We start from the raw sequence: 25,395 nt of genomic DNA on the forward strand, positions 1-25,395 counted from the left end.
ACTACTTCCCTCTTGTTTCTGGCCCTGCCCTCCAAGTCATTTCAGCTTAGACTACAGAAGAGAGTAGGCATCTTGGCTTACATAGCAGGGCCTGCCCACTGGCACTTGGAAGAGCAATGATTCCTTACATATATGTCTCATTTTTCTGGAAGAACATAAGTACTTTTTTAAAACATCCATTTAGTGGTTTTTTTGAGAGTGTTTGACCTGTACTTTAAAAATTGGAGTAGTACTTTTTTCATGGAAGGTCAATTTAAACTGGAAAGAAGAACCAGATTCTACCAATTGTATATTACTGGTTCTATCCCAAGTGACTCCACTATCGTTGTTGGCACTTTTTATGGACATGGTCTGCCATTGTCTTGCTCTGGATTTTTTTTTTTTTTTACTTCCTAGTCTAACCACAGGATGGTATTATCTGGAGATATCCCATCCAAATACTAACTAGATAGAACCCTATTTAGCTTCTAAGCCAAGATAAGACCATTTCCACAAAGTAACCAGGAGTTGAGCTCAGGACAAAGGACACTGTATAAATCAGTTAGTCTAGAAATGATTGTAAGAGAGGGGGTCAAGTGAAGAAAATTATCTATAGTACAGGTCTACAAACAAAAAGTATGGGGTTCAATCTCTGCCATTACTAATTAAAAGAATCTGGAAGCAAAAAGCCTCTATCAGATATCTTGAAGAGCCACTATCAGAATGGTGATTTAGTTTTGTAAAAATATCTTTGCCATATCATCCATATATTCCTGAAAGCTTATTTTCTGCATCACACAACTTAACACAACCTGCTTTGATCACTAGGGAGTGCCACTCCTCTGTGGAATCAACTGACATTTTATACATACAGTTCCATCCTCCTTTGACCAATAGGTACATATTCAAAAGCTAAACATATTTAGAAATGTTATATTATTACCAGACTGAAACTTCTGATTCAAATGGTAGCCTATTTTATCTGCTTGTTGAAATAATTTTATATCACATTGAAAAAATCCAGTCTTCCCAAAGGGAAACTTCTACAAACTGCCTTCTCCAAATGTCAACGTATTGACTACATTATCAGATAAATGAAATAAAGTGCTGATTAGAGGGGATGGCCCATTTTGAACCCCTGAACATCATTCACTGGGATTAGTTCTTCTTACAAAGAACAGCTGTTAAATGTCATAAATTGTCCATTTGAAGAGAGATATAAAAAGTTAATAATATTTTGACATTCCAGTTGTTAAATGTTAAGCTCTTCACAAAAGGTATTAATACTTGAAAAATGACCTCATTCCCACTTGATGCAGATAAATTAAATTTGTTAAGATGATTGTAGATCTTATTCATATAGCCAGATGGTGGAACATCAGAGCAAGGCATTGTGGCAGTTATCTTTCCGATAGTAAAAATGCCAATCTATTTTTTTTCCCTGTAGATTTGCCAAAAGCTAATCAAAACAACATACAAAAGAACAGGTTATGTTACCAACTATATCTGAGAGAGTGAGAAAGACTGAGTATATACATATATTCCTCATGTACATTCTTTTATAGTTGCTGCTGGATTATGCTCCAGTTAGCCTACAATAAAACTTTCCCTTCCTGATGTTTTGGGACTATGTTTCCCAGAATTCCCAAACAACATGTCCATGCTAGCTGAGAATTCTGGCATTTTGGTTTCCATATGGAGGGCAACAAATGGGGAGAAGCCTTCCACATTTGATGAATTTTGGAGGGAGGGAGGGAGGGAGGGAGGGAGGGAGGGAAGGAGTTTCACATTAAGCTTAACAGGAATCTAAGCACATGCAGAACCAGTTTCACATTGGGTGAAATGGTCCATGAGTCTCCAGCTTGATCTCCTAGCATTTGCAGTAAAAAGGCAACACACAAAGTCATGACAGCTCCAAAAATTGAAAAAGAGTCAACTGTGAGAATGAAGATTAGATACTGGTATCTCAGGCATCCATTATTTTTATTATTTTTAATCATATTCATTATTATTATTCATATTAATATTCATATGTTCCTACTAAGTTACCATAACACTGACATCCTTAAATTTAAAATAGAATGAGGGACTATTTCCTTTTGTTTTTATATTGATATGATGTGATGGCTAAAAAACTGGATATGATTAGTTATTCTGACGAATAGGCCATGACCTTTGTGGGCACATCTTCATTTTTTTTATGAGTACAAAATGGGATAACTGGCAAAATTTAAAGCAGGTGCCCTAACAGTTATAGAGGTGCTCTAATAGATTGAGTACTATACTTAGAAGATTAAGGATGAATAAAGATCCTGGCAATTTCCATACAAAGAAATAGTATGCACCATTCTCAGTAAATTTGATGGTCATCATATTGCTCTTAATAAAGATGTCATCTAAAGAGATAGTGTCCTCATATGGAAAAAGAGAAGCAAAAAAGGCATTTGGTGATTGTTATTATTAGGAGGAAGTCTTTAAAAGCATAGACTCCCTTTGGACTCAATGAGGGTGAGCAGTGCAATATATTGTGATTGTTGATATGTATCCAATTTCATTTTGATTTTATTTCTGTCTTGGAATGTGAGCAGTTGCAATACTGCATTGCTGCAAATAATGCAAGTCATAATAATGTATAACAATAACCATCATGGTATAACCAACAACTGCACTTCACAGTCCTTAAGTTTGGGAAATGGTGCTTTGAATGTGGAAGTTGGTTTTGCCTAAAGAACTTGTGAGAACCAGGTGAGTTTGGTTGCGTGTGTTCTAATTACATTATTAAGGATGTGCGTGGGAACTCATGTTTTACTGTGCTATTTCAGCACAAGGAAGATACAGAAAGCCACTGAAGAAGCAAATGAAATGTGTCCTGCATGGCTGGAGTTCCTTGTTGATTTCTAAGAGGAGTTCTAGCATTCCATTCTGTTTGAACTAACTTCCTATTGATCAGATGTTTCCAGATTTAAACTAAAGTTCACGTGAATGGGCTTAAAGGCACGAGAGGCAGACTCAGTGGAAAGTTGTGTGTTCCTTTCTGTTATTAAGCATTTTAGGTTTTCCCTCTTTGCACAACTGTGTAGGTAATTATTGGTTAGTCATACTCATTCTTAAAACTTTCTAAATGTGGGCATTTCATGGGCTGATCCTTTAATGGGATGATGGTTTAGCAGGTCAGGAATTAGGGTTTTTTTATTTTTGTTGTTACATTAGCAAAATAACTGTGATTCAGAGTGTTTGCTATGGTTAGCAAACTGCTAATACTGGTCAGCGAGATTTTTAAAAAGTGATGGTATACACTTAATGCAATATACCAAATTTTGTTGTTATTCACATATCCCATTAACCACATCTTCAAGATACAGTTTTGTGATACAGCTTTTGCTTCATCTCCAGCCCATACCTGAGGCAATCTAACTTCACATTTATTTGATGCAATGTTAAAGTGGAGTTTTCCATCTTTCCTCAACACAAGACTTGCTGTATGTATGATTTGCAGTGCTTTGGCAGAGACTGAGGCAATGACCTGGTCAGGGACTGGGATCTGCCTAGCTCCTATTATCTGCTTTGGGTTGCAGTGTACACACCTGTACTTTTCAGCCATGGCAACTGTCTGTGGAGTTTAATTTTCCAAAGGGGTGGTGGTGTCCTTGCACAAAATTGTTCTTGTTTATTCATTCAGTTGCTTCCGACTCTTCATGGACCAGCCTACACCAGAGCTTCCTGTCGGTCGTCAACACCCCCAGCTCCCCCAGGGACGAGTCCGTCACCTCTAGAATATCATCCATCCACCTTGCCCTTGGATGGCCCCTCTTCCTTTTGCCCTCCACTCTCCCTAGCATCAGCATCTTCTCCAGGGTGTCCTGTCTTCTCATTATGTGGCCAAAGTATTTCAGTTTTGCCTTGAATATCATTCCCGCAAGTGAGCAGTCTGGCTTTATTTCCTGGAGTATGAACTGGTTTGATCTCCTTGCAGTCCAAGGCACTCTCAGAATATTGCTCCAGCACCACAGTTCCAAAGCATCTATCTTCCTTCTCTCAGCCTTCCTTATGGTCCAGCTCTCACAGCCATATGTTACTACGGGGAACACCATTGCTTTAACTATGCGGGCCTTTGTTGTCAGTGTGATGTCTCTGCTCTTAACTATTTTATCGAGATTTGTCATTGCTCTTCTCCCAAGGATTAAGCGTCTTCTGATTTCCTGACTGCAGTCAGCATCTGCAGTAATCTTTGCACCTAGGAATACAAAGTCTTTCACTGCCTCTAGGTTTTCTCCCTCTATCTGCCAGTTATCAATCAAGCTGGTTGCCATAATCTTGGTTTTTTTCAGGTTTATCTGCAAGCCAGCTTTTGCACTTTCTTCTTTCACCTTCGTCATAAGGCTCCTCAGTTCCTCTTTGCTTTCAGCCATCAGTGTGGTATCATCTGCATATCTGAGATTGTTAATATTTCTTCCAGCGATTTTAACTCCAGCCTTGGATTCCTCAAGCCCAGCACATGGCATGATGTGTTCTGCATACAAGTTGAATAGGTAGGGTGAGTGTATACAACTGTGCTGTACTCCTTTCCTAATCTGAAACCAGTCCGTTGTTCCATAGTCTGTTCTTACCGTTGCTACTTGGTCGTTATACAGATTCCTCAGGAGGCATACAAGATGACTTGGTATCCCCATACCGCTAAGAACTTGCCACAATTTGTTATGGTCCACACAGTCAAAGGCTTTAGAATAGTCAATAAAACAGAAATAGATGTTTTTCTGAAACTCCCTGGCTTTTTCCATTATCCAGCGGATATTGGCAATTTGGTCCCTAGTTCCTCTGCCTTTTCTAAACCCAGCTTGTACATCTGGCAATTCTCGCTCCATGAATTGCTGAAGTCTACCTTGCAGGATCTTGAGCATTACCTTACTGGCATGTGAAATGAGTGCCACTGTTCGATAGTTTGAACATTCTTTAGTGTTTCCCTTTTTTGGTATGGGGATATAAGTTGATTTTTTTCCAGTCTGATGGCCATTCTTGTGTTTTCCGAATTTGCTGGCATATAGCATGCATTACCTTGACAGCATCACCTTGCAAGATTTTGAACAGTTCAGCTGGGATGCCATCGTCTCCTGCTGCCTTGTTATTAGCAATGCTTCTTAAGGCCCACTCAACCTCACTCTTCAGGATGTCTGGCTCTAGCTCACTGAACACACCGTCAAAGCTATCCCCGATATTGTTATCCTTCCTATATAGGTCTTCTATATATTCTTGCCACCTTTTCTTGATCTCTTCTTCTTCTGTTAGGTCCTTGCCATCTTTGTTTTTGCTCACACCCATTTTGGCCTGGAATTTACCTCCAATGTTTCTAATTTTCTGGAAGAGGTCTCTTGTCCTTCCTATTCTATTGTCTTCTTCCACTTCCGCGCATTGCGTGTTTAAAAATAATTCCTTATCTCTTCTGGCTAACCTCTGGAATTTTGCATTTAATTGGGCATATCTCCCCCTATCACTGTTGCCTTTTGCTTTCCTTCTTTCTTGGGCTACTTCTAGTGTCTCAGCAGACAGCCATTTTGCCTTCTTGGTTTTCTCTTTCTTTGGGATGTATTTTGTTGCTGCCTCCTGAACAATGTTGCGAACTTCTGTCCATAGTTCTTCCAGGACCCTATCTACTAAGTCCAGTCCCTTAAATCTATTCTTCACCTCCACTGCATATTCCTTAGGAATATTAGTGAGCTCATATCTAGCTGATCTGTGGGTCTTCCCTAATCTCTTTAGACTGATCCTAAATTGTGCAAGAAGAAGTTCGTGATCTGAAGTACAGTCAGCTCCAGGGCTTGTTTTTACCGACTGTATAGATGTCCGCCACCTTTGGCTGCAAAGGATGTAGTCAATCTGATTTTGGTGTTGTCCATCTGGTGAAGTCCATGTATAAAGCCGTCTCTTAGGTTGTTGGAAGAGAGTGTTTGTTATGCAGAGTGAGTTGTCTTGGCAAAATTCTATTAGCCTATGTCCTGCTTCATTTTGTTCTCCCAGGCCATGTTTACCTGTAATTCCAGGTGTCATTTGACTGTCCACCTTAGCATTCCAGTCTCCTGTGAAGAAAATAATGTCTCTTTTAGGCGTGTTGTCCAGTAGGTGCTGCAGATCCTCATAGAACTCCTCTACTTCAGCTTCTTCAGCATCTGTGGTTGGGGTGTATATTTGGATCACTGTGATGTTAGATGGCTTGGCCTGAATTCAAATTGAGATCATTCTATTGTTTTTTGGTTTGTATCCAAGCACTGCTTTAGCCACTTTACTATTAATTATGAAGGCTACTCCATTTCTTCTGTGGTCCTCTTGTCCACAGTAGTAGATCTGGTGGTCATTTGATGTGAAGTGGCCCATTCCAGTCCATTTCAGTTCACTGACGCCCAAAATGTCTATCTTTAATATTGACATCTCACCAATAACCACATCCAATTTGCCCTGGCTCATAGATCTTACATTCCAGGTTCCAATGGTGTGTTGATCCTTAGAACATCGGATTCGCCGTTCACCACCAGCACCATCGGCCACTAGCCGTCCTTTCGGCTTTATGCTAGCTGTGTCATCATGTCTGGGGCTAGTTGAACTCATTCTCTGTTCCTCCCCAGTAGGATTTTGACCATCTTCCAACCTGGGAGTCTCATCTCCCGATGGTATACCGACATATCTGGTTGTACTGATCCATTTAGTTTTCACAGCAAGAATACTGGGGTGGGTTGCCATTAGCTTCTCCAGGGATCTCATTTAGTCTGACCTCTCTGTCATGACCTTCCCATCTTGGGTGGCCCTTCACGGTTTAGCTCATGGCAACATTGAGGTGCTTAAGCTCCAGCACCATGACAAGATAATGATCCTTTACTGAAGTGCACAAAATTACACTGCCTCTTTTGTTACATGATTCCATTGAAATGTTGGTACTTATAGGCTATACATGTGTACCAAGAGTAGTGCAAACCCTCCTGTGTCTGTTCCTTTTTCCAAAGTGATCAGTGCTGAACAGTAGACAGGATAAGCTACATTATCAAAGCTGGGAGGGGTGACAATAAAAATCAGTGTGTTTCCTCACCAGCACCTGTCAACAACCCCCCATCAGCTGTTTTTAGACAGAAAGAGAGAGAGAGACAGAGAGAGAGACAGAGAAACAGTCTGAGTTCCTGAGGGGGGGGGGGGAGAGAGACTAAGTAAGAATGATAGAATAAGCAAGAGAACAAGGCAGACAGGAAGACCAGATGAGAGAAAGAGAATTTGTGATCATCTGCAGAGTTGGTGGGGGCTGTACTAGGGCTTCCCATTAAAGCAGCATAGATGGAAACAACATAGCCGTCCTACGGGTACCAATGGATCTAGCTATCTACCAAAACTTGCCTCTTCAGCTCTAGCCCAAATTAAGAAGAGTGATTGGTGGATGTTTTCATACTGGCAGGAAATCCACCAATCATTTTTCTTAGCTGGTCCCCCTTTACACCTGTCAGAGCAACATCACTTGCCTGTCTCAAACCAAAGCAGAATAGAGAGCAGTTGCTGGGACAGATACAATTATTCTGGCATCCTTTTGGGCCACATCACAGACAGTTGTAAAGCACATTAAACCATGGAGGTGCTCTTTTGGATACAATAGAAGTTATCAGTCAGTACAGAAGACATGTTGATTTTTCTATTAGAATTAGCAGCTTGTTCCTGCATATTATTTTGTCCTGAACAGCTGTGTATAGCCAATGTTGTGGCATGTTTTTAAGGATATTCAAAGCATTACACATGGCAGAGTCAGTTCCCTACTTATGCCTGATGAGCTGCAAAAACTGCAGTGGAATCAGGGAAACAATCTGCTTCTCTACAGGAAAGTAATATTTCAGGAGAGAATAATAATAATCCCTAACCTAATGCCATTTTCTTTGAAAAAGAATCTTTTGCAGCACTTTTGTAGATGGCAAAATTTAGATTTGTATTCATTTTTCCTCCTTCCATTTTTCTTTATCTCTCCTTACCTTTCAGACCTTAAATGCATCTTCATGGAAAATTCAGAGTTGCTTACTATTTTAATCAAAGGTGATCTGAAGAGTTAATTTCACATCTCAGCAAATTCCCAACTTCAGCAAAGGTAACGTTGCTTCTTATCCCTTGCTGATAGAGGTACCTTCTGTGTGACACCTTTCCTTACACATTTATGGAGACTATTATCTCATTGCTAGATCAGATTTTACACTTAGTTTGCACATTCAAAATACTCTGCTATGAACATACCTTGCTAATCCCTATTCTTGAAAAAATGTTGGGAGTATTCATCAAATATTGCCTCTGACCTGGGTTAACTGAGACTGTAGCTTACTATAGGTCTTCCTAACGCTACATTAATGGAATTGTTTATTTCTCTCTTTCATTTTCACAGGATGAGGTATCAGATTGACTGTTTTGTGACTGGCTGTTTGCACCTACCATTTAAAGCACAATAATTATATTCATAAATGCACTGCAAATTAATGCACCGTTTGCTGTTTGCTCATAGCTTTTATAAGCAACTTCAGTTTTTTTCTCTCTGTGTGTGTATATATATATATATGCATGTATTAGAATTAGCAAACATGGAGGCCCTTTGTCAGAAAGCTCATAAGGGAAAGAGGGAAACCACAACACCAATCATTTCATCCAACTATTTCTGCTCAGAGGGTTCGGGGAATTGTTTAATCAAAATACATTTAATGCTGCACTCACCACAGCCTGACTGGATACTTGCTGAGAGAGATACTCCTCATGCAGAGATGGGAAAGCAGAGGCAACTTTTAAAGAAAAGCATTGTTTGCTCTTTAAGGATATAACCAGAAGGAGCCTTAGCTGGATATAACTTTGTGAATTCAGCAGCATTTATTTCTGAGTAGATAAGTACAGGAAATCTGTCTATGTGGTTGCTAAGAATTGACACCTAATGGCACATAATCAATTAATTATTCAATCAAGACATACTATATATAGGATGGCAGTATAATGGAAGCCTTAAAAAGCTAACAGTTCTTTAACTTATACAGTTTATCTCACAGTAAAATCATTATGTTTCCTTGAGGATGCTTGGCATCCATATTTAAGACAATAAAGATCCATATTCAGAAAAAAATTGCTACTCTGCTCACTTGAAATCATTTTGGAATTCAAATGTTAGGCAGCCGTTTCATCCCAACTAAGAGGAATATGTTATAGGGCTGAACACACTTCAGAACTGATTCAGAATTAGAAGAAATCCACTCATTAATTGATGACTCTTAAAGCATCAGTAGAGCCAGTTTGGTGTGTTGGTTAAAGCACCGGGCTGGAAACCAGGAGGCCATGAGTCCTGTTCCCCCTTAGATATGAAAGCCAGCTGGGTGACCTTGGGCTAGTCACTCTCTCTCAGCCCTAGGAAGGAGGCAATGGCAAACCACTTCTGAAATCTTGCCATGAAAACTAACTGCAGGGACTTGTCCAGGAAGTCACCAGGAGTCAACACTGATTTGGAGGGACCAACAAAAAAAAAGTGCTGTGCTTGCATGAGCTTCAGATGTTTTCTATAAGAAACATAGCTACAGCCCTAACGTATTGATAGGTTCTCCTATAAATGTATGTGTTCAAAGTGGGGATATACTTTTACTGTGAGCTAAACTGTATAATGCAGTTTCCCATGCTAAGGTGACCATCTTTGTTTCTCAACCACAGAATTACATATGGGAAAGCTTTTATAAGGAGTCCTAAAAGAATTATGTCCAAGTTTGACACTGGTTTGCAGTTCACAAAATGCATTTCAGAATTATTCCTAAAGTAGGTTGAGAACCACACTACATTATTTCCCTGAAAGAGATTTCCCCACACTGGTACCCAAGGTATATGTCTAGAGTGCAGCTCCACCAGCCTGGTCTTTGCATGCAAAACTGATGTATTAGCATGATTCAAAAAACATCTTGGACATTTGGAACAAAGGATGTTTTTCTGCATCCAGTTTCCCATTAACAGCAAACTTTCATGCATGGTTTCTGGGAAATATGACCTAAAAGGGCTAAAGGCACTTCAAAATAAATGTGTATAATATGATAGTCTCTGTAATCCCTTACAAGCAGTGAGGCCATTCTGAAAGGAGACCATCATTGTGTAATAAGACAGCACAGCTTAGAGCTTTATTTTCTTTGCCTTTCAAAGATGAGAAAATAGAAAGAAAAACACAGGAAGAAAAAATTCAATATAAGCCTCAATCTGTTGTCTAGGATAATTCTGAATATTTATACTGTTCCAATTTAATATCATGTTTGTGTTATGTTTTTAAGCAATGTTCACACTTCCCCCCTTGCACTATGAAAACTGTAGTTGTTTTGTGATATCGGTAGTTTAGCTGAAATTTTCATTCAGTTAAAAATATTCATTAAAAGAATCATCAGATTGTTCCAATAATTGTACCAAAGCATTTTGTGGGAAATGGAATATGTTTCTGTCGGTTACATTGAGCCACATTAATGTAATACAGCATGCCATTAGTTTATAGATTGACTTATTTGTAGATAATGTTTATGGACTGTAATTTTTTTTTAAAAAAAACTATAGGAGGATGATTAGGCTAAAGGCTGAAAAAGGGTTATTTATCCTTTCCTTTCTCCATTCCTATCAAAAGTCTCTTTCCTGTGCTGCTTTTCCCACTTTTCCCACTTCCTCCCAAGGCAAATAATAGCTTCATGAAAATGGGGAGGACTATTTTCATCAAAACCATGGCAGAAAAGAAAATTCTCTTCACCCCTGCATTTTTGTATCTATTTCACCACCATAAATTAAACAGCACAGGTAGGAAATGATCATAGGGCCCAGATCTGCAGCCCGGCAGTTAGGAACATATCCAGTAAATAGATCATACAAAATCATGGGTATGATAATCATTATCTTCATCATGCTCGACTTTAGGGCCTGTTCATAAAGCCTGTTAGCAGAGCCTAGTTTGTGTATTTTGCTCTGTGTTGGTTGAGGAGCTGATTATTTTTATCTGGCATTTTTTATTGTTCTTCCACTGTTTGTATATGTATGTTTCTGCTTGTATGCCTTGTTAGACACCCAGCATTATTTGATTAAGTTGGGTGGCCATATAAATATGCAGAATGAATGAATGAATGCATGATCTGCATCTGCACCATCCAGTTGATTGAAGCTGCATCTTTTTCTTTGCCTTGTCTATAGCAATGCCGATCTGGGTGTTGGAAACAAAGTAGTGAGTTCTGAACCTTGTATGTGCATCTCTAAGGAAAGGATGGAAAACATAAGGATAACTACAGCCTGAACTTAAGGAGTTGGAAAAGGGAGATTGGGAGGGAATGGTGGTTATGAAGGAGAGACATTATTGTAATAATAGGCTTAAATGCATCATTGTTCAACCCAAGTATTCTGGGATACATGGTAAGATATAGGAAGCTGGATTCTACTTCATTAGTAAAAAAAAAAAAAAAGTTGCGGTGGACTGGTGGATATAGCTACTGTCAGCACCTGGTCATTCGAGCATTCACACAATCACAGTCAAGAGGCTGGGATTCCTTTAACTGTTTAATGAAGTGAAATGAACAGTACAGAAGTAAAGCTGCAAATGGAGAGTTCCCGCTCAAACCTAGATTTAAAACTACATTCACTCAGTTTGTTCCCTTTCCCACGAAAACATGTCACTCCCCCCTCCCATCCAGGTGGTGTTCCTGGTGTATCTCAACCCATTGTCCTTGATGTCTGCCATAGCCATAATAATCCACTTCACACTCCAACCTCACACCCCCTCCCATCTGGCAACACAGGGTCTACACTATTGACAAGGAAATGATGGCAGATTCTCCAATAAGGGGTTCTGTGAATCCTTTGATCGGGGGGATCTGACAGCTACTTTGTACTTTCTGATGCATTTGTCATGCCTAGGACAGAAGGGCTGAAGGATTATTACTCTACTATGAAACCCATCAGCAATTCCTTGCAATTGACTGCATCCCCTTGTGTCTCACTATTATCTGTTTTATTTATTTATTTATTTATTTATTTATTTTTCAGATTTCTATCACCGCCCATCTCCCCCTGAAAAGGGGGACTCTGGGCAGTTAAATACGTTCCACCACATGATGGTTATAACCAAAATTGTGGTGTGTATATATTTCTTTATGGTGAGTTGTGGTGTGTATATATTTCTTTACTGTGTATTTATTTCAGAAAACACATACAGAATTTGACTGGGAGGTATGTGAAAGTGGCATCAGGAAGTGGGCACAGATGTCTGGTTGCTTATACATGTGACCTCTGTGTATGAGTCAAGGGCATGATCTTTCTAACCTTGGCCCTTGCTGTCTACTACCTTCTCCAATTTACTTATTACCTCTGGCTGCACCCCATATATGGAGATGATGGAGCACCACATGAGCATGGATGGTGTACTTGGAGTGCTCTGCAATTCTCTCCCAAAGCTGGTTTGGCAGCATGGAGTAGGAGCTTACCTTGATTGTTGCTTGGTGACACCTGATGGGCATGGTTAAACTCTTCATATGTTCTGTCTTAGCACAGCACTTTGCCCTCTTCTCTCTCTTCTTCCTCATCCTTGGGCATGTTCCTCAGTGTTTCCTCTGCATGGAGCTTGTACTCTGGTTCTGTGTGAGTTGTAAAAAGAGCCATGCTTTCATATGCTTTCACTCTCCATGAGAACATATTCCATGCTTTTATGGAGTGGGCACCAAGCCCCCACAAGCTTTCTTCTCTCCCACAGCCACCAACAATGGAATTACAGTTGTATGGTCACTATTGCCCTGTATATGTCCCCCCACCCGTTTCCACCTATCTGGTTTGTTATGCTAGGGGACTCCAGAGCACATCTCATATGCTAACAAAGCACCCTTCTTTTTGGACACCTCTGCTATATATAAACATTTATATTAAAATATATAAAAAAAATTATCTGACTTCACAGTGTTTCATGCAACCTATGGATGTACATGTGGCTTCCTGTAACCTGATCCATGGCTTCTTTGTTACTTCTTGATTAGCTAAATAAAGTTTTTGTTAAAATTGTAAGGAAAGCTCACAAAGCCCATCCTCAAGAGTACTGTAGACCAAATTAATGGATTTAGCTCAAATGGCTAAACTAACAACATTAATAAAAGAACATTCTGTTTCTGGATTTATGTCTATTTGGCAACCACTTTTAGAGTACTTGCTTGTGGTAGAAAAATAATATCCTTGTGTTATGTGTTGTGTTATGTGGTACTGTGTTATGAACCTCTACCTCATCTATGTCCTGTGCACTATGGGAGTAAAGAAGAGAGTTTGATCAGTGAAGTACTGACATTTGGCACGAGGCTCCTGCCTAAAGCCCCCTCCCCACTGCATGATATTGAGTGCACCTGCTTCACTTGCCTACCTTCAAAGGAGCCTAAGTGACTGGTCCCAGAAACACCAAAATGCATAGTGCCCATTTGTGTCATGGAATCATAGAGCTTAACATGGCCACACAGTTGAATTCCTGTCCACATCTCTAACTTACCTGCAGATACTTGTTCAAGATGGCCTCCAAGTTAACCATGCTGAGGTTGCCTAATTCTGTACTCTGTGTCCAAGTGACTATGGGAAATGCAGTGCCACAGTTCATTTGCCCTCAGCTGCCTCCATTCTTTCTGGTGCTTGAAGGTGTTGCATGCCATACATTGAGATGCCATGTGTGCATTCCCCAAGAATACACCACCATGTTGTTTCCAGTTCTTTAGTTGTGAATCAAAATGTACTTGTACTCCAGGCATAGCACCTTCATTTTTTGTTTGGCACTCCATTACTGTGTGATGATATCCATGCCTACATAATTCCTCTGCCATTTTTTTTAAATACTGATGGCTGAACCAGAGCTCCTGCTGTCCCTTGTCTTCAGATTTCCAGCACACCAATGATCTCAGCCTTTTCCAGGTGCTTCCCCATTGACACTTTGTGGAACACTTCCCTTGCTTGTTCACAAATAGGAAGAAGAGACAATTGCCTTTAGCCTAGTAAGGAAGAAGGAAGGAACACAAATGTGCAGTTGTTAGAAAGCAAGCTGTGTCCCCTTCTAGTGCTGCGACGGACTGGTAAGGCTGATAGTAAGTGACCAGGGAATCCCATTCTGACTTTGTAACTGGCAATATCTAGAAGTAGCCAGGGGATGACAGCGAGGACTTCCAGAACTTTGTGATTGGTCTGCATGTAATTGCAATTATCCCCATCACACCTAGTGCCACCAAAACTGGAATAGAGTGGGAAATATCACAGCCTTCCCCCCCCCTTTCCCTCAAGGGTGGCAGAAGTAACAAAGGTGTGTTGCACAAACAATAATTGCTATAATTATAAAATATAATAATTTATAATTGCTGCAACTGCATGAGACTAGTCCCAGGAGTACTAATTGTTCAGAGATCTCATATACAGTACTTATTTTAAAATAACATTATTTTGAGCAGTGTGTCTCAACCTTGTCAACTTTAAGATGTGTGGACTTCAACTCCCGAATTCCCTAGCCAGCATGGCTGGCTGGGGAATTCTGGGAGTTGAAGTCTACACATCTTAAAGTTGACAAGGTTGAGAAACAATGATTCAGAGTAATATCTGCGGAGGTGATTATATGCAACATTTGCTGGCTTAGCTCAATTTATTGGGAGGACCTATTTCAACCTATTTTCTTCTCACATCTTTGAGCTGTTAGTAGCTCATAATGTACCAAAACACACAAGCATGAAATTCAGATTTTGATGTTAAGTATTCTTGATCATAAAATACAAATAATTTTACTTCCGGGCAAAACTGAAGAGCTCTTTTAAAATGTCCCTGCTGGCTAAGTTGTCCCAGTGAAACTAATAGTGAAACTGACCTTGCTGATAGAATAGTGTAAATTATGACTTTAATCAATTTCTTAACAGAGGCCCAATAAAATGTCTTCCCAGGTTTGTTATGACTTTATAAGACATGGGTAATCTCAGTTAGTTTGCTTATACTTCTTTAGGTCTTTTCTCTGAAAAGAATTTCCTTATAAAACTATAAGCTTGCTTTTAAAACTATTAATTAGTCTCTGAAAAATTACAATTAACTGCTTGATTGAGTTTATGATCCTGAAAACTCTGTAATACCTTAACTAGGCATTGAAATACTTAGTTTAGGGGAGAAATAGATACATTTAGAAAATGCATGTTATGTAACTGGAAGAATTATGTAAACTAATTGTATTTGTTTTACATAATTGGAGCATCTAATATTGTCCTGTTATTTCTTTTTGAACAAAAGGAGATTAGAGAAGATGATAAGTAGAATAGAGCAGATGGGGAAAAACATAAGGTATAGATGGACAATGGAAATTATTATTGCAAAAGTAATGCAGGATATGCACAAGGCTCTTACTTCACTTGTACCAATAATGGTCTGGCATTCCTACAATTTCTTATTCTTCCTTAGACAACTGCTAAAACACATTCAGTTTAATTGGTTCTGGAAAAAAATAAAATAAAATCTACAGCATAGGGTCAGTGTCTGTTCATATGTAAAGTCAATCTCAGTCTCTTTTCTCTCGTATCATAGCACCTACATTTATTATTGGTTATATACGTATACCCATAAAGTATATGTGAATTATTGACCAGTGAAGTCCAGTATTTTAAAATAGGTCTTCAACTATGCTTAAAATCAAAGCAAGCAGGAGCCCAGGTACATATCTTCAAAGAAGACATTCCACAATGTTGACACCATCACTTGAAAGACTCCTCATTTGAATGATTGATTCTTCAAGGAGGAGGGAGAACAAAGTCTCTGAAATTGACCTTATTTTGCTATATATTTCAAACACCCTTGCTTTTATTTGCTTGTCACTAGTAAAATTCTGATCTCATCATTTCAAAGGAATATAATATTCAAGATGCTAAAAGGCATAGAGCACATATGAGATAAATGCACATCAATGCCTACTGATTTACAATCTTTGAAAGACAATATAGATATAGATACACATACACACACATACATATACATACACACACACACATACATATACATATATATACACACACATACATACACATATGTGTGTGTGTGTGCGCATGCTATTACTGGAACTGTTGACTCCTGTAACTGTGCAGATATGCATGCAGATTTGAATGCTTAACAACATTAATTCCTGTTTTTAAAATACAGCTTTCCTTCAGTTTCTTTAGAAATCTATATAGCTGCTGTACCAAAAGAGACAATACATACTCTTTACCTTTTGCAGGCAGTCATTGTTTCTCTACAAATATCCATTTCTGAGTGCAAGGCACAATAATTCATTGTTATCATGGCAAGGTATTATGTTGTATTTTGCTATTCACTCTATCATATTTTTATGTCTAATATAATATAAAATGATGAGCACAATTATGCTTTCTATTATGTCTGTTAAGACTTGTTAGAATGTAAATTTGCTACAGATTAGAAGACTATAGCAGGAATATTTCCTACTGTGGTGCAAGGAAAATGTGAAAATTGACAAATGTGTTTTGTTGTAAGCTTCAAAGGCCAATGCAGCATTTGTACAGATCTCCAAGTTTTTTTTTTCCTGTGCACATCTAAAAATGTGTAATTAGGATAACAACTGAGACAAAAAGACTTGTAAAATTATTCTGTGTAAACTAAAATCAATGTTCATCATAGTATTGAGCCATATAACTGACATTAGAGAATTATTAGTAATGGAATAATATGTTTGCATAGAAGAGAGTAAGGTAATGAAATGATTTTGTGTCAGTTTGTTTATGAGCGTTGATTGTAAGAAATACAAACCACAAACAGTATTATGACACATACCATTGCACATTTAATCAAAGAAAGTCCACTGAGCAAATGTAAATGTACATAGATTACTGTAATTCACTCTACTTGGGACTACCCTTGAAGACTACCTGGGAACTTCAGCTGGTCCAGAATATAGTGGCCTGTGTACTTACTGGCCAGTTTTGGTACTGCCATGTTACACCACTGCTATGAGAGCTGCATCTGTTGCTAAAGTGTGTCTGACTGCAGTTCAAGGTGTTAGCTGCTACACTATAGATAACCAGGCTGGGTATCTAAGATAATGCCTTTCCCATAAAATCTCTGCTTAATTGTCCAACCCAAATGACAACAGAGCACCTAGTAATGGTCCCCATATACTCAGATTGTGGTGGAAGTTGCTGGCCATGAGCATTCTTTGTGGCAGCTCATCTTGCCTCCTGAGATAAGGGTGGCCCCAACTCTTATGGCCTTCCAGAGGGTAAGAGCATGGCTTTTCTGGAAGGCTTTGAGGATTGACTATATAGCCACAACGATGTCTATGTAAGTGTCTATGTGTGTACATGCTATTATTTGTTATTAAGAAGTATCCTTTTCTTACCGAGATTTTTAAATATACTATTTATTTTTATTGTTATTTTAATACCTATAAACTGCTGAGACTCCATGAGGAATGAGGTGGTACATAAATTGCATGCATGCATGCATAAATAAATAAATAACTTTGTAACCATGAGAATATGCTCTGGGTAAAAAACTGAATAGAAATGTTTTTATTTAAAAAATAATCTACAAATCTATAAAATGCCTTCTGGATGTTAGAAAGCAAACTGGAAACATGAACCTCCCTCAACATTTCTGTACCACCCTAGCTTCTCATGACTCAGGGCATTTTGCAAATAATAAACATCAACTCAGATTATTATTATTATTATTCAAATTTGTATCATGCCCATCTCCTCCCAAAAGGGGGACTCTGGGCAGTTCATAATAAAATCCATAATTAAAACCATAAAAATATATACAGCCAATATAAATAAACATATATATTGGCTGTTATAACAACAGCCAATATAAATAAAAATAAAATAAATACAATAAATGCAGAATCCAAGAGTGCAGATGTCATTCTTGGGGAGGGCTCTATGATACTAGCCAACCCCAGGAGGAACTATTGCCTCTCCCACCCCAAGCAAGAAAATTACACAAGCAATCCAGGTTCAACTTCCATGCCAAAAGCCCATTAGAAAAGTATGTTTTTGGTAGCATTGTGAAATGCAAGCAAGGGAGGGGCACCCTTTCTCAGGATGATTCTGGTTGGGAGAAAAGATCCTGCAAGTACACTTAACAAAGCATTCAAGCATTGCTGGCTATGGAAGGCCATGTTTCCTTTTCAGTGAAGATCCTCCCAGCCTGGTCTTTGAGGGCCTTGGACACAGGTTATACTCTCAGCCAATGTAGGGGCAAATGGATCGCATTTATCTACAGGCCTCTTGTAGCAGACAATTCTATAGCCTCTCTGAATGCCTTCCTATAAGCCTAACAGTGATGGTACAAAAGTGAAAAAGAAACTGTGCAGAGAAACATTCCCACATCAGCAGCTCTGAGTAGAGTTTTTTGAACCAAGACAAGTAGCTGCCTTTTATGAATCAGATAGTTGGACTGAGAAGGCTGTCTTTTCCATACTGTTTATTTTGTTTATCACTCAGATGTCACAAGATGGCATTTCTAATAGTGCATAAAATATGAAAACCTGCAAGGCTTGACATATCTTTTAAAAAAATATTTATAATTTTGAAAAACCAAAATTGTGGAGAGCAGTGCTCAAGAGAGCAGTCAGCCACTAGACAAGCTCAGGAGCAGACGAGAGGCTGCAAGAGGTGGCTGCCCAGAGTTGCAACGGGTAGTTTGTCTGCTGATAAATGAATGTATCCCCTGCCATATTTTTTCCAAATGTGGCTGGGTGTGTGGGGGAATGAATAGGAGATGTGTTAGTGCTTATCTTTGTTGCAAAACTGTCCAGGAACACAGACAAAGGCCTTTGCTATGCCTGCTTCCTGGTTCTTTCATGTGGAGATGCCAAAGGTTGATGCTGGGACTTGCCATGTACAAAATGTGTGCTCTACCACTCAGCTATGGCCCTACTCCACTGTGGAGAACCTAGACTTCTCAGTGAGAAAGTAAAGGAATGTCACCTTTCTGGCTTTTTTCTTCTCCCTTTTTTGCCAACCATGTCATTTCTCTTCTTTCGTTTCCCTGAAGCCTACCTTTTTAACCCTTTGGACACCTGCAATAATTCCTGAAGTCACAGGAATATATTACAAGGTCCTAGGACATGCTAAATTGCAAGATATACTACAATCAGATATATTATGATATGATTTAAGGTGAGTCAGGAGATGGAATTTAGTTGGCAATTGTTGCGTATGTATGGATACATAAATGGTATATACAGAACAGCATGTCACAAAGCAAGAAAATGCAGCCAAGAATTTATATAATGCTATTGCCATCCAAGTGGAAAAAAAGTCTCTGCCAAAGAACTCATATTAACCTTGTTTTGTCAATAACACACATATGCTGTAAGTAGTTATCATATATATTATTTGCGAAAATTGCATAACTGTTAATATTTATCCATCTTTATTTTTATGTGAAAGAACTCTGATTAACTATATATCTGCACTTTCCTTTTGTGCTGGAACTTTCTATATTTTTGTATCCAGTTTAATCACACATCAATAGTGTTCACGTGATGATTCCAGACTTACATAGAGTCATGTAATGCTGACTGATTTAAAAAACTGCCTCACAGACAGTTATGTATGTTCCATAATCTGTAGATGTTACACATCTGCACTGCAAGCTGCATTGGCTGCCAGTTTGCTTCTGGGTACAATTCAAGGGACTGGTAATGACCTATAAAGCCCTATATGGCATGGGACCAGGTTACCTGAGGATACCCTCTCCCCAGTTACCTCTACCCATCCCATCAGATCCTACAAGAGCGGCATATGCCAGGTCTTATCAGCTGAGGAGTGTCATCTAGTGGAACCTAGGAGGAGAACCTTTTCTGCTATGGTTCCTGCCCTGAGGAACATCATCCCCCTGGAGGTTAGATTGGCCCTGACCCTCCTGGCCTTTTGAAAGACCCTGAAAACATGGTTTTGCCAATGGGCATGGGAACCAGGGAATGTGGCAGAGCTGGCGCAATGGTTGTGTCAGTGTTATTATTAGATGTGATTCCCTCAGCTATGATTTTTTCATGATGGTTTTTATGATGTTTTTTTACATGCTTTTATATTATTTTTCTTGTTTTTTAAATTGCTGTATTGTTCTTTTTTTTAATTAATAGAAGGAAAATTTAAATTTGCCTGAGGAGAAGCCAAAACCAAAGTAAGTGCTCAACAAAAATGTGAAGAAGATGGAATCAGGGTTGGAGTGTACCTTTGGTCAAGTCTTCTGACCATGTTTGTTATTTGTTGTTGTTGTTATTATTATTATTATTATTATTATTATTATTAATTGGTGGGGGGCTTCTTTGAGGTGTACATCATGGGCCCTTTTATATTGGATGTGTGTGGAACTCTAAGGCCAGTGTGGTTCACCTTAGGATGCTGGTCAATTACAGGAGGTATTTTGGGAGTGAGAGTCAAAAGAAGATTGACTAGGCATGGAAGGTTAAGGAAGAGAATTGGCTGGTTTCCAGCCTTATGGTCCATCCACAAGAGACTGAGTCTTTTTGAGTCTACTGGTCTCTTGCTTATAGTTTATGCCCATCAGTATTATTTACCTTTGCCACTTTGGGGGCTGCAGATGTTGAAGATGCTGAACAGATCCTCAGTGGCAACTGATTGCTTAGTTAGATTTTGTTGCTGCTTCACCACCACCATTTTGCACCTGTGAAGACAATAAATTAACCAAGAGAGTTGTCACTTGCAACAGAGGTTTTGAGCCTGTCAAGGTTTACTTATGAAGACTCTCCCTTCATCTTGATTTTGACCTGATGAGTCTTATTGGTTTGGACTTTAATGGACTTCATTCTGAATTGGTTAGTTTGAGATGGGCCATTTTACCAACAAAGTGACTCTGCTTCATTGTAGTCTTTACATAAAATCTTCGGTGGTGGCTGGGGCACCATTTTAACAGGGACTCCTTTGGGCTTGTGTCCTCCAAGGATGTGGATAGTTGTTGTCTTGTCTGTCCTCTGCTTCTTGCTGTTTGAACTTCTCCCCATCCCAGCGTTTGAGGGGAGTGGGCAGAGTAGTGACCACTTGTATCTGTCAGTACCTCCTTACAAGAAGAAGGCTGTGGTATATTCCCTTCCTGCATCTAGTGGATTGGATAATTGTCATCCTGTCTCCAAACCTCACCTTTAAATAGCAGACTAACTTGGCAACTCCCTAGAAGAGGATTATTTGGACCCTCCTCAGACTGGGTTCAGACATGGGAATGGGATGGAGACAGCATGGATCACTCCCTTGGATAACTTGTGTTGGGATCTGGATGGGGATCGTGTGTCCCTCTGAGTAGCTTTAATAGCATAAGCCATGGTATCTTGCTGGCTGCCTACTCAAGCTGGGGATAGGACACATCGTTTTAAACTGACTTGGCTCCTTTCTCAGTGGGTGGTTTCAGTTTGTTATAGTGGGAGAGGAGAGCTTGACCTTGTGGCCCTTCTGATTATAACCAATTATACACCTAGATGCTATCAATGAGTTTTCCTGATGCCTCAAGGCTGTGGGGGTCTGGACTGGAGAGAACAGGCTGAAGTTGAACCCAGATAATATCGGTGGACACACTAATACACTGTCACTAGTGTTGTTCCTTGACAGACAGCACTATCCATGAAGGAGCAGGTTTGTAACTTGGGGGTTCCATCTGGACTCACAGCTCCTACTTGAACAGCAGATGGAAGCTGTGGCCATAGGAACCTATGTCCAGGTTCAGCTGGTACCCCATTTATGGCCTTACCTAGTGATGGAGGATCTGGCTACAATAAGTCATGCCCTCATTACCACCTGCTTAGAAATCTGCAATGCCTTTGCACGGGGCTGTCCTTAAAATCTACCTGGAAACCACAATTACACCAACAGTGGCTCTCATACTTACTGACCCTCGGCACTGGTAATACATAAGAACGTTCTTGTGGACCCTGCATTGGTTCCTAGTTGGCTTCTAGTTACAATTTAAGCTGCTGCTTTTGCCCTGTAGAACCTTTTAAGGCTTAGCAGCTCTGTACCTTCCAACCAGCATTGGCCCAATCTATTAGAACAACCAAGGAAGAGCTAGTTATAATGCCACATTTCTGAGAGGTTTGGGGAGCTGAAGCTAGAAGGCACTGCTTTTCTGTGGCAGTGCTGGTGCTTTAGAACAGCCTCCTGATGGTGCTGATGCTAGCCCTCTCCTTGCTGACTTTTCAAAAATCATTGAAAATGGAACTATTTCAGAGTGCATTCTCTTAATATGATGTTGTTGTTTATTCGTTTAGTCGCTTCCAACTCTTCATGACTTCATGGACCAGCCCACGCCAGAGCTTCCTGTCGGTCATCAACACCAGCTCCCCCAGGGACGAGTCCATCACTTCTAGAATATCATCCACCCACCTTGCCCTTGGTCGGCCCCTCTTCCTTTTGCCCTCCACTCTCCCTAGCATCAGCATCTTCTCCAGGCTGTCCTGTCTTTTCATTATGTGGCCAAAGTATTTCAGTTTTGCCTTTAATATCATTCCCTCAAGTGAGCAGTCTGGCTTTATTTCCTGGAGGATGGACTGGTTTGATCTTCTTGCAGTCCAAGGAACTCTCAGAATATTCCTCCAGCACCACAGTTCCAAAGCATCGATCTTCCTTCTCTCAGCCTTCCTTATGGTCCAGCTCTCGCAGCCGTATGTTACTATGGGGAATGCCATTGCTTTAACTATGCGGGCCTTTGTTGTCAGTGTGATGTCTCTGCTCTTAACTATTTTATCGAGATTTGTCATTGCTCTTCTCCCAAGGATTAAGCGTCTTCCGATTTCCTGACTGCAGTCAGCATCTGCAGTAATCTTCGCACCTAGAAATACAAAGTCTTTCACTGACTCTACATTTTCTCCCTCTATTTCCCAGTTACCAATCAAGCTGGTTGCCACAATCTTGGTTTTTTTGAGGTTTAGCTGCAAGCCAGCTTTTGCACTTTCTTCTTTCACCTTCATCATAAGGCTCCTCAGTTCCTCTTTGCTTTCAGCCATCAAAGTGGTATCATCTGCATATGTGAGATTGTTAATGTTTCCTCCAGCGATTTTAACCCCAGCCTTGGATTCCTCAAGCCCAGCATGTTGCATGATGTGTTCTGCATACAAGTTGAATAGGTAGGGTGAGAGTATACAGCCCTGCCGTACTCCTTTCCCAATCTTAAGCCATCTTAATATGATGCCACTGTTTATTTTCCCCCCTGTTTTTTTCTCTTATTAATTGTTATTTCTTGTTTATAACATTTTGGACAATCCCTGTTGGGATTTTAATCAGACTGTGGATGTTTTAATCTGTTTTAGTCCTTGAGTTACAGTATGACAGCAGTTTGGACCAGAATTTCCATCACTAAGTGATGCAGCTGTAAAGTGTGACATCACTTAGCAACAGCAATCCCGACAGTCCTCAATGCCATCATTAAGTGAAAATTGTGGGTCGTTAAGCGAGCACCTCCTTGCAACTTCCTGCCGGCTTCCAACAACCAAAGCCAGTGGGGAAGCTGGCAGGAACTTACAAGCCCCAGGTGGCTCACAAGCAGGCCGGCAGAAGGGAAGTGGCTGCTGCCAGGGGGGACAGGAAGTGAGGGGGTGCACAGGTGGCTGGGAGTATGGCGGGGCTTGGGGTGGCTGCTACTGGGTGGGGGAGAGAGCAAGGTGCGGGGGAGAGGGCAAGTGGCCAGGGAGGCATGGTGTGAGTGTAGCGAGGCTTGGTGAGGGTGTGCAAGGGACTGTGAGTGGTGGGGAAGGAGCAATGCAAGTGTGGCAGGCTTGGAGTGGCTGCTTCCAGGTGGAGAAGGATGCACAAGTGGCCAGGGAGGGTGTGTGGATGGCCAGGGAGGTGCAGCGTCAGCACAGAGGAGCTGGGGGAGGGTGTGCAGATGGGGGACACTTGCCTGAGCAACTTGTGACCTTCCCTGCCGGCTTCCCCATTGACTTTGCTTGTGGAAGCCAGCAGGGAAGGTCATAAGTCACGATCACATGACAGCAGGATGCTGCAACCGTCATAAGTGCAAGCTGGTTGCCAAGTGCCCAGATCACAATCACAGAACTGCGGGGGTGCTGGGATGGCCAGAACATCATCACCACCACTTGTTCAGTGCCATCAAAACTTCAAACGGTTTCTGAGTGAGTGGTTGTTAACTGAGGTCTACTTGTATATTCTCTGTAAACCACCAAGAGTAACCTGGTTGCAGCAGGGTAGAAACATGATCAATCAATCAAACATGATATGATTACTGGAGTGGGTGAGGTCAGGTGTCTTCCTGGTCAGTGCTGCACTCATGTCTAGGGGAGATATTCATACCAGAGAGGCTTTTAATCCAGACTCTACTGTTTTGATTTTGGATTCTTTAGCTGCCTCTCAGAAGCAACACTGATTAATCCTAAATGTCTGTTAGGCTGCTTAATATCCACATGTTTATGCTTTGGCCAGGGCCAGACCTTTCCTGCTAAAAGAAACCACATCCTTTCTAGAGAGATAATTTGGGCATGGGTGGAAAGGGAGGTTGCATAAGAATGCTAGTAAATTTCTGCCGCTGTTTAAATTAATAAATTAGACAAAGCCATTGTTGGAAACTGGGATATATACTGTAGAATGCATTGAACATAATGGTGAATAGAATAATTAAAGGAAAATAAGAAGTGACATCCATATTCATGGCTACTGTGGGTAGATCCAACCTTAAACAGATCCCTTTATGCCATATTTTCGCTCAGTAATAAAATATCAGTAACCCCTTGTGGGTAATTGTTTACTCCTCTTAGAAATATGTTAAAATTCCCTTTAGTAAGGAAAGTGCCAAATATCTTTCATGGAGACCTTTGTGTGGTGTCTGGATAACTGTGGCCTAATCTTGACCCCAGTTTTAGTTACATATATAAATAAAAGGGCTAAAGATAATTAAATGCTAACTTGAGGATGCAATCCTGCTGCAATAAAAAGTGATGGCAAACTTTTGGTTTGAAGAGAAAAAGACTACAAATAATAAAGAATAAAATAATAGCCTAAAGAGGATATTTGGGTCATTGGTTGACATTCTGAAATTCATTCAGTTTATCAGGAGCTCCTGATTTAAATTGGAGGTCTAAGTAGATAACTAGTATGCAGTTACAGCCCTTCTATTTTAGTTTGTGCTGAATGTACTGAGTATTCAGGCCCAATCCGTGTTAAACCTATCACGTGTGAAGTGGGGATGTTAAAACTTCCCCCATCACTTGTGCTGCAAAATCACCCTAACTGACACTGGACCACCCGTTGCTGTTATTTTAATCTCTATTGGTTCATGTTTTGCTATAAACATAAAACAGATGGGCATCTTCATTAGACCTAAAACTCATTTTCATTGAATGTGATGAATATTGTAGAAAATGTTCAGTCTAAAATTGCTGATAAAAATAAGTTCTAAGGAAGAAAG

Source organism: Candoia aspera, chromosome 3 (assembly GCF_035149785.1).
Source record: "Candoia aspera isolate rCanAsp1 chromosome 3, rCanAsp1.hap2, whole genome shotgun sequence".
NCBI lineage: Eukaryota > Metazoa > Chordata > Lepidosauria > Squamata > Boidae > Candoia > Candoia aspera.